Here is a 9,376-nt window from a genome sequence, read left to right on the forward strand (position 1 = left end):
ATGTCTGTATAGAAAGTAAACGTCTGCAAGGTAGTAAGAAATAATATATTTGTATGTAGACTGCACAGGTATGCACAATACGGATAGTGGTAGTATTTTGGCAATATTCGTTAAGAAGCCACTATGGACATAATTGTTAAAAAGTACAAATGTATACAAAGAATTGTTTGTTTTGATATCATGTGACCTACTATACGTAGCCCACTAAAGCTCTAGGCTAGCCTTACACTGACCAGTTTGTTATCTGTTAGAATTAGTCAGACATACGATCTATTTACTTTTTGGGACAGGGAGGGGTGTAGATGAAAGTGTTACTTTTTTTGTTCTCGTATTGGTTATTTGAATGCTTTTAGACCTATATATTACTGAACCAGTGACAAACATAGCTATGGACTAGGCCAATGATGGGCAGGCAAACGTTTCTAGCAGCGGGCCAAATTTACTTTATTTATTTTTTACTTTGAAAAATTATAACGGTCGTGCTAGAGTTTTTTTCCAGAGTGGCCAACGAGCTAGTAATTCTTTTCTCGGCGATGTACACCAACTGTTAAATTTCTACGAAAATCGTTAGAGTCATTTTTGAGATCAGCTTCCAGGTTCTAGGTTCCATGATGGAGTGACTTGAATAGAGGCATTGTAAAAATGGTCAAACGATTACTATTACAACTTTTTTACGCAAAATTTAAATATGTTAATAACTCAAATTTGAAAAATATATTGTCGGTGTTTCCCTTTAATATAGATACTGGTACAATTCATCTGTTGTGTAATCCAATTTTTATCTCTAGGGCTTTCTTCCACTCTCTCTCTCTCTCTTTGTCTCTTTGTCCCTCTTCACCCTGTATATCTCTCTTTTTGTCACGCTATTTTCCTGTTACATATCTCCCAGCTCTCTTTCTCTCTCTGTCTCAACCTCTCTCTTTCTCTCCCCCCTCATTCCCCCCCCCTCTCTCTCTCTCTGCTCTGTCTTTCTCTCCCTCCTCACTTTTTCTTACTCTCGCTGTCTCTTTGTCTCTCCCTTTCTCTTTCTATCTCTCTTTCTCTGTCTTTCTCACTTCCGCTCTCTCTCCCTCTCAGTCTTCCAGTCTTTCTCCCCCCCTCTCTTCCCATACTCTCTGTCGCTGTCTCTCTCTCTCTCTCTCTCTCTCACGCCCTCCATCTCTCGTGGGTGTAGATAAAACGAAAGGCACTAACTGGGGATTGATCAAATCATCCTCAGAAATAACTTTTGTGTAATATGCGTCATTAAGTTGTGACTCAAAGAGAGCTTAATGAGTCATTAGCGTCATTGTAGTATTGTGTCTTCCTTCAATATCAACAAAATAACACACACATACACTCTACACACACACATATTCACAGTTTTGTACATGCATTGCTAGACATTCCAAATACACACACACCCATTAACATACAAGTACTCAGATACACACACACATATACTTTGTGATGGGCAAAAGTTAACTAAAAAGTTGCTAACTTTTAGTTTAACTAAAAAAAATTAGTCAAGGCCAAAGTTTAATTTAAAAAAAAGTTTAGTTAAAATCCTAGTTTAATTCTTTTTTTTTTAGTTACAAACTAAAAAGTTTAATTACAAATTTTACAAACTTTTTTAACATACATACCAATAAATATTTAGATCTATGTAATTTGGAGAATATATGTAATGAATAATAGAGAGGAGAATAAACAAGAGGGTGCACAGGTCACTTTAAAGCCTTTTGACCTTTACCCTATAATGGCCGCTATTCCCGCCTTTTTTAAAAAAAAATACACGTGTTCATTATATTTCTTGCAAGTTTCACTGCTTGATAAATCCTGATCCTATAGATCTACATTTTGCTGCTTTTTATTAAACACCAGTGTGTTCCTGTATAGCTGCAGGCAAAGAATTTTGCTTTACTATAGATCTAAAAGAAATGTCGACTCTTTTTATTTAAAAACTTTTTACTAAATCTAGAATCTAGAGTTAGAGTGAAGTGACGTCTAAGTCTATTAGTATTAGTTTAGTCTATTACTACTGAATACTTATTCTACTATTAGATCAATAGTCATAATAGTCTATATTTAATTATTTTAGTCTCTTAGTCTTAAGTAGAGTCTAACTCTTAGTAGTCTTAGTCTTAGATCTAGATGTAAATTTAAAATTATAAGTCAATAATATAGATCTATTAATTGAAATCTATATTACTTTACTCTTTACTTTATTAGACTAGATCTATTAGTTTTGAGATTCTTGTCTATAACTATAATATGTAACTAATATAGAATTAGAGTCTAGATTAAATCTAGATATAATCTAGATTACTTATTATACTAAGACCTAAGATGCATAGATGATAGATCTATAATACTAATAATAGTCGTCACTATACTAGATCTAATACTAAATTAACTAAATCTAGACTAGATTCTAGATCTACATCAGTGATTCCCAAAGTGGTCTATATTGACCCCCAGGGGTCTACGAAGACTTTCAAGGGGTCTACGAAAGTGAAAAAACAATTTGGGGGTCCATGAGATGTCCAAGGGGATCTATGATAATAGATTTCATATAAGCAGGTCGTGACTTTAATTTTTACATCCCATTAATATAATTCTTCACACTATATATAATTTGTAACTTATTATCATTGAAATATTTATCCTGCTATTCAAACGAAAAATTGTTGTATTTAATTTCAATACTTATTAAAATAACTTAATTTTGTCTTCATGTAAATAGTGTTTAACAAAAAGAAATGTAGACTGTCTAGCGTTGACTATATAAAATTGTTAATTCTTTCCTTGTCAACCAAGCGGTTACCGATTGCCCTTTTTTTATGACGATATGAAATTAATTACGCTTGAGGATCATCTGCGACAATATCACCCTGATAAAAAGATATAGATTTGAAAAACTTTTGAACATTCAAAGATAAAGTTCAGAATAGACCCACAAAATCTCTATTCAACATCATGTAGAGAAGATGGTGATTTATGAGTCTTACAATATCTGTTTACTTATAGCAAAATAAGGGTATGGTGGTAGTGGTTAAGCGCTTGGCTTCCGTAATTGGGGTCCTGGGTTTGAATCTCTGTGAATTTTGAATTTCAGGATTTTCAAGGCTCCCCTGAGTCCACCCATCTCTAATGGGTACCTGAATTATGTTAGTAAAAGTAAAGGCGGTTGGTCGTTGTTCTGCCCACATGACACCCTGCTCGTTAACCGTTGGCCAAAGAAACAGATGACCATAACATCATCACAATGTCTGAAAGGGGAAATTTACTTATTTATGGCAAAATGCGGAAAACACCATAGGTTAAACATTGATTTTTAACAGGTTGTAGTTTTAAAACCTGTTTTACACAAACCCACATCTGATATTATTAAAGAATTTCTTTAAACAACAATACAGTTCAAGGTTGCTTAGGTGGCATGAGTTATAAAATTAAAAGCTTCATATGTAATTCTTTGCAAACTACATATTTTTTTCGCTCAGCAGCGTCACAGGTTCTGACAGGATATAGTGGTGTGTGCTGCAAACTGCATTATGGTCGCCGGCTCCTTATTTTTCCTCAGTTTAACCCACAAAACCTTTCCCATGTTTGAGTTGCAAGACAGGAGAGTTTTGAATTCAGTTTTACTTCTGCTAGGTGGGTAGCCAGCCAAGACTAATGAGCCCTTCATGCTCGAAGCTTACTGGTTTAGGCGACAGTCACTCGCCTTCGCTCTTTCTCCCGATAGTGATAACATCTTCGCGCGGACACAATATTTGAGCAACTCGTGAAACGTCAACAAATACACGAGAAACTGCTCTTTGCGAAAACTCTTGCAATGATACTTAAGGCCAGTGTGTTTGGAGATTCAAGAAATACATATTGCTATTTTAATTGGTTTTGATTTTTATCAATAAAAAAGAGAGATCTCTAAAATCTCTAATATGTATCTTTAAATTACTTTTTCACTTTTCAACTCTCTACAGATAGAAATTAGGAGGCGTTTTGGCTGAGCGGTGAAGTGCTTGGTTTCTGAACCGGGGGTCCCGAGTTTGAATCATGTTGAAGACTTGGATTTTTAATTTCGGGATCTTTTGGGCGCCTCTGAGTCTACCCAGCTCTAATGGGTACCTGACATTAGTTGGGGAAAGTAAAGGCTGTTGGTCGTTGTGCTGGCCACATGACACCCTCGATAATCGTAGGCCACAGAAACAGATGTACCTTTACATCATCTGCTCTATAGACCACAAGGTCTGAGGGGAACTTTACTTTTTGTTCAGAATGAAATTAGTTTTTAAAAAAAAATGTTGAATTTGCAAAAATTTGAAAGTTAAGCAGGGGGTCTACCGATAACCAGAAAACATGGCAAGGGGTCTACGAGACAAAAAAGTTTGGGAACCACTGATCTACATTAATGATCTACTTCTATTATAATTATACTTATATCTACTATCTAGATCTATTAGATCTAAATCTAGTATTATCTACTAGAGTATATAGATCTAAATACCCATACCTAGTTATAATCATAATTATAATAATCTAAAATCTCTAGATCTAGAGTTACTAGGATATCTACTAGACTCTATCTAGATTTTAGATCTAGTAGTAGTAGTAACTAGTATTTCTTAGATTATTTTTAGATTAAAATATTAATTATTTGATCTAGGTCTAGTAGCTAGATCTAATTCTAGATCCAGATTATATTTCTGATCATTTCGTTTGTAGAAGATATTAGATCCAGAATATTCTAGAGTTAGAGAGTCAACATGCACTCATGCAGTTTTATCATTACTTCTAAAAGCTAACTTATTATTATAATACTTATATTAGAATTTCGACAATTACTTCTAATTTCTTTCTATAATAGTATCATTCTAGTGATTCTATTAAGATCTATATCTATCCCATAAAGACATTTAAATCTTTTTTCATGTGCACAAACATTTTGCTAAAGAGATTGGTTGTGCTTTATACTTTATATTTTTATGTTTGGCTGTTTCGTCCTTAAAAAAGGTCAAAATAGTTAGTAAAAGTTTAACTAAAGTATTTTAGTTTAGTTTAACTAATTTTTTTTTCAATTTGTGGTTAACTAAAAGTTTAATTACTTTTTTTTAGTTCAAACTTAGTTTTAATTAAACTAAAAAAATGTAGTTTAGTTCCCATCACTATGCTATACTAACGAACATAAATTAGTAATTAGATTTACATACATAGTAAATATCGGCAGGATTTATAAGTTCGGTATCCTTAGGGCACCTGAGTCCATTCAGCTCTAATGGATGCCTGACAGTAGTTGGGGAAAAGTAAAGGCGGTTGGTCGTTGTACTGGCCACGCAACACTCTCGTTAACAGTGGGCCACAGAAACAGATGAGCTTTACATCACCTTTCCTATTGATCACAAGGTTTGAAAAGGGTACTTTACCTACTTATAGGGACTATTTTATTCTTACTTTTTAATTCATACGAAGTAACGCTGCTTCAACTTTTTGTTGGTTAAAACAATCAATTCTGATAAGTTTTAAAACTTAAATAAATGTCTTTGAATTCTCCGCTTTTCGTTTCCTTGCATCAGACTTGAAATAACGTTTTGACATATTTATCAATAGGAATCAACAAGGTTCTTCTACAATAGGTAGTCTTACAAGTAGATCTTAACCTTCACAAATAAACCTTGAGTTATTGTAGAGACTTAGAACTAGGGAAGCAGACATACACCTCTGCTATGTTAAAGATTTTATCCAGGATTCGAAATATTTTCTCGAAAAGAAATGTCCTGTGCGAGTCCCCACAAAAATTAGATCTCCAAAGCAGCTGCCTAGTTTGCCTATGCCTAAGATCAGGTCCAGGTCCAAATATTTCTATTTATTGTGCCACCATACCAGACAGGAGAACCTTTTTCCGTTCTGCCTTCTGGCGCTCTGTAAACACAACTCTGCCCGAGTCGGGCGTCGAACGCCCCCTTCATATGTAGCCAAGCCAAGTTCAAGCGCACTTAGCCTCTCGACCACGCTTCCCAAGCTTCACAACTGTAATGTGAGAACAGTAGTCTGATAAATAACTTTTCGATCTAGTATATTAGTATTTGTACTCTCTCTCTCTCTCTCTCTCTCTCTCTCTCTCTCGTCAGCTAACTGCATACAAGGGAGATAATTTCGTAGCTACCGGCCTGACATAAAAGGGACATAATTTCAAGTTAGTGTTCTGCCAGCATGACGGGACTCGTTCAAAAGCGATTGATGTGTTCCCAATACTATGGTAATCGATAGTGTGATTGGTTTTATGGTCCACGCTTCACAAATCTCCAATCAGCAATGTTTTCATTGGACAAATAGTTTCTTAGTCTATAATCAACTCGATACATTTAGTACCTGCAGCAGACTAAGGCTGTGGATGGCGGGAAACATGAGAACAAAATGGCTGACTACAATCAGTTCTCTCGCTTGTATTTGGCCTTGACGAATTGAGTGCATCGCTTAAGGCAGCGTTCACACTGATAAGGTGCTACACATACAATAATTATGGTACATTGTCTAAGGCAACGTTCACACTGATAAGGTGTAAACATACAATAATTATAATACATTGTCTAAGGCAACGTTCACACTGATAAGGTGTAAACATACAATAATTATGTTACATTGTCTAAGGCAGCGTTCACACTGATAAGGTGTAAACATACAATAATTATAATACATTGTCTAAGGCAACGTTCACACTGATAAGGTGCTACACATACAATAATTATAATACATTGTCTAAGGCAACATTCACACTGATAAGGTGTAAACATACAATAATTATGGTACATTGTCTAAGGCAACGTTCACAGTGATCATCTTCATCATTTGTCTCTCGACTTTCGTCGTAACCAAATCTCTCCACTTTTTTCCGGTGATATACAGACGATAATTATGATATATTATTTAACTCTTTCTCTCCTGATTTACGATACCATCGTTGATTTTACCCCATTACATTAACTAAATTTTTGGGTTTGTAAACTTTAATTTGTTTTATATAAAAAGGTCATACATTGATATATATATACACCAATTATAACATTTTTTGATTAAAAGAAAACCATTATTGAAGTTTAACCCTAACAGGCTAGTGAAATACAAATGGGAAAAAATAATAATTCCTTCTGAACATGGAAAATAATTATGGAGAGATAGAGTTAAGACAACGTTCACACTGATAAGTTGTTACACATTCAATAACTATTATACATTGTTCAGCCATCGTTCTGACTGGTGTACGATTTTGTATTCAATTTTAAGGTCATTTTGATTTAGTTTTCATGTATCTAAAATGTTACCCAGACACAACATACGGCATACAACATACAACCTATATATTACATACAATATGACATGCAAAATGCAAATGCGGCACAAAATATTTAATACAATGCACGTGAAACCTGCACATCGAACATAAACATTCCATGAAAGATCAAATCTTTATCCGGGTTTAAAGTGGAAATAGTCACCTACATCATTTATAGAGATTGCTGTTTTTCAAAGCTTATAATGCATAGAAGTTCTCTGATCATTTGATCACATAATAGTACTGTGGGTGTCTTATAGAAAACACAAATAAAACAAATGTATCTACACTTGTCTTTAATTTGACTGCGTTCTGTTAGGCCATCTCGCCTGCTGCACATTATTTCTTAGTCGAAATGTTGTCTTTTTAAGGGAAGACAAAACTACATTTCAAAAGTATCACTTTAGTTGGGTGACGTTTTGGTGTGGAGAGTTTTGGTGTGGGGTGTGTTGGAAAGTTTTGGCGATAAACTAAACAATGTCAAGGACGCTGAATTTAACTTTTACTGGAACCAACTAAATACAAAAGGATTGAGCTGTGGTTTTATCTCAATGCGTGGCAGTTGATTTTTGTTACGTATCAAATGTCTTTTGTTATCGCTAGTTTAAGTGGCCCATTTGTTTTTAAACAAGTTTTAAGAATAATATCGTCAAGAGTCAGTTATAGTATTACTTGTTTGTTTGTTTTACGTTTCGGATGTTCCTTCAGAGTTGAAGATAGTTTACTTCCTAGTCCAAACCTCCCGCAGGACGACGGGGGATGGGAGCGGGCAGGGTTTGAAACCTCGACCGTCGATTAATCCGAACGACAGTCCAGCGCGCAAACCGCACGACCAGGCAGCCATCCTTGACATTTAGGTGAATAGTAATAACATAGGAACTGAATCTGCGTATCTTCATCCTGTAGCCGTGCTGCCATATCCTGTGTTGTCATCTCCTTATCTTGAAGCTGTGATGTCATCGCCCCATTCTGTAGCTGTTGTCATCTTTTCATCCTGTAGCTGTGTTGTCATGGTCCCATTTTGTAGCTGTGTTGTAATGTCCTCTTACTGTATCTTTACAGAGAGGTGCTACTTTATTGTGCCCATTAAATAGCCGTAGAGTCTTAGTTCGAATAGGTCTCAGTGGTTCGTCTTACTAAGCCATCAAATCTTCTGGTTTTCAGAAATGATCCTCACCGATATCGGTTACCAAGGAAAAAAAAACAAAACCAACAGTCATCTTTAAAGTCATTTACTTTATTTTCGCAACTTCAGTTCTGACTTTCTTGCTCATAGATTGATAAGTGACTTAAACAGTTTATCTTTCTTGTAGAGATTTTTTATTATTGCTCTGTCCATACCTTTCACGGTTTGATAGATGTAACTAGAACCAACTCATTTATATGACTAAATGAGTGAAAATACACTCTATGTATCTTGTATGTGTGTATGTATATGTTTTGGGTGATGACAGAGAGTTATGTACTTAAAAAAAGTTAAAACTTCAATCTAGAGTTATGATGTGCAAGTCTTTCTTCCTAATACTATGGAAGATAACTCTTCTCAATCTAACATTTTAAGAAATGTTGAGTTGTCTTTCTTCAGCGTACAGTTGGTGTTTTTTTTTAAACGGTATTAAAAAAACAAAAAAAGATTTATAATTGATGTGTTCGATTGAAAAAAATTGTTAGCCCCTATTACAATTGATGCACTTTTTTTTTCGTGTGACACTAGGGCCATTTTCCGGAGAGACATTCCCGCCTACAAAGCAAAAGAGGTAGAGGTGGCATTAGATTTGATGGCGGAGTAATCTTTTTCGGTTAGTTCCAATTATCTTCCAGTGATAGGGTCACCCCCCCCCCCCCCAATGCCCGTACATTTCTTCATTACAATGTCTACAAATAGTGCGGTCTAAGACTTTGTCCTTCTAGTAGTCAACATTGATGTCCCCTGCTTTGATATACGTTGAATATGGAAAGTTATGATTTTCTTTTTTTTTTCGTCATAAAATCTGTCGAGGGTTTTCGACATGTGGGTAAACTGTTTCCGGGGGCTTTGTGGCTAAGTGGTAACGCGTTGAGCCT

At 35.2% G+C, this 9,376-nt stretch overlaps 1 protein-coding gene across 1 annotated transcript in view; it reads left to right on the top strand.

Moving 5' to 3' along the window:
* The window catches only part of LOC106061741 (kin of IRRE-like protein 1), a 303,275-nt gene that overhangs the window by 11,954 nt on the left and 281,945 nt on the right, over positions 1-9,376 (top strand). The gene's annotated exons all lie outside the window — the stretch shown is intronic.

The sequence above is a fragment of the Biomphalaria glabrata genome, chromosome 14 (assembly GCF_947242115.1).
Source record: "Biomphalaria glabrata chromosome 14, xgBioGlab47.1, whole genome shotgun sequence".
Taxonomy (NCBI): Eukaryota; Metazoa; Mollusca; class Gastropoda; family Planorbidae; genus Biomphalaria; species Biomphalaria glabrata.